Below are 2,500 nucleotides of genomic sequence, written 5' to 3' on the forward strand. Positions count from 1 at the left end.
ACACACACACACACACACAGATAGCATTCAGCTTATAGTCAGTCCACTCCTACACACACACACACACACACACACACACACACACACACACACATAGCATTCAGCTTATAGTCAATCCACTCCTGCACACACACAACACACAGATAGCATTCAGCTTATAGTCAGTCCACTCGTGCACACACACACACACACACACAGATAGCATTCAGCTTATAGTCAATCCACTCCTACACACACACACACACACACACACACACACACACACACACACACACACACAGATAGCATTCAGCTTATAGTCAGTCCACTCCTACACACACACACACACACACACACACACACACACACAGATAGCATTCAGCTTATAGTTAGTCCACTCCTACACACACACACACACACACACACACACACAGATAGCATTCAGCTTATAGTCAGTCCACTCGTGCACACACACACACACACACACAGATAGCATTCAGCTTATAGTCAATCCACTCCTAACACACACACACACACACACACACACACACACACACACACACACACACACACACACAGATAGCATTCAGCTTATAGTCAGTCCACTCCTACACACACACACACACACACACACACACACACACACAGATAGCATTCAGCTTATAGTTAGTCCACTCCTACACACACACACACACACACACACACACACAACACACACACACACACACACACAGATAGCATTCAGCTTATAGTCAGTTCCACTCCTACAACACCACACACCACACACACACACACACACACAGATAGCATTCAGCTTATAGTTAGTCCACTCCTACACACACACACACACACACACACACACACACAGATGCATTCAGCTTATAGTCAGTCCACTCCTACACACACACACACACACACACACACACACACACACACACACACAGATAGCATTCAGCTTATAGTTAGTCCACTCCTGCACACACACACACACACACACACACACACACAGATAGCATTCAGCTTATAGTCAGTCCACTCCTGCACACACACACACACACACACACACACACACACACACACAGATAGCATTCAGCTTATAGTCAATCCACTCCTGAACACACAACACACACACACACACACACAGATAGCATTCAGCTTATAGTCAGTCCACTCCTACACACACACACACACACACACACAGATAGCATTCAGCTTATAGTCAGTCCACTCGTGCACACAACACACACACACACAGATAGCATTCAGCTTATAGTCAATCCACTCCTACACACACACACACACACACACACACAGATAGCATTCAGCTTATAGTCAGTCCACTCCTGAACACACACACACACACACACACACCACACACACACACACAACAGATAGCATTCAGCTTATAGTCAGTCCACTCCTACACACAACACACCACACACACACACACACACACACACACACAGATAGCATTCAGCTTATAGTTTAGTCCACTCCTGCACACACACACACACACACACACACACACACAGATAGCATTCAGCTTATAGTCAGTCCACTCCTGCACACACAACACACACACACACACACACAGATAGCATTCAGCTTATAGTCAATCCACTCCTGAACACACAACACACACACACACACACAGATAGCATTCAGCTTATAGTCAGTCCACTCCTACACACACACACACACACACACAGATAGCATTCAGCTTATAGTCAGTCCACTCCTGCACACACACACACACACACACAGATAGCATTCAGCTTATAGTCAATCCACTCCTACACACACTCACACACACACACACACACACAGATAGCATTCAGCTTATAGTCAGTCCACTCCTGAACACACACACACACACACACACACACACACACACACACACACACACACACACACACACACACACAGATAGCATTCAGCTTATAGTCAGTCCACTCCTACACACACACACACACACACACACACACACACACACAGATAGCATTCAGCTTATAGTTAGTCCACTCCTGCACACACACACACACACACACACACACACAGATAGCATTCAGCTTATAGTCAGTCCACTCCTGAACACACAACACACACACACAGATAGCATTCAGCTTATAGTCAATCCACTCCTGAACACACACACACACACACACAGATAGCATTCAGCTTATAGTCAGTCCACTCCTGAACACACACACACAGATAGCATTCAGCTTATAGTCAATCCACTCCTGCACACACACACACACACACACACACACACACACACACACAGATAGCATTCAGCTTATAGTCAGTCCACTCCTGCACACACACACACACACACACACACACACACACACAGATAGCATTCAGCTTATAGTCAGTCCACTCCTGCACACACACACACACACACACACACACACACACACACACACACACACACACACACACACACACACACACACACACGGATAGCATTCAGCTTATAGTCAGTCCACTCCTGAACACACACACACACAGATAGCAT

The 2,500-nt window shown here is 46.0% G+C and overlaps 1 protein-coding gene across 2 annotated transcripts in view; it reads right to left on the reverse strand.

The window, feature by feature from the left end:
• Positions 1-2,500, reverse strand: part of chrnb3a (cholinergic receptor nicotinic beta 3 subunit a) — a 16,132-nt gene that overhangs the window by 2,094 nt on the left and 11,538 nt on the right. The window lies entirely within an intron of this gene.

The sequence above is a fragment of the Clupea harengus genome, chromosome 22 (genome assembly GCF_900700415.2).
Source record: "Clupea harengus chromosome 22, Ch_v2.0.2, whole genome shotgun sequence".
Lineage (NCBI taxonomy): Eukaryota > Metazoa > Chordata > Actinopteri > Clupeiformes > Clupeidae > Clupea > Clupea harengus.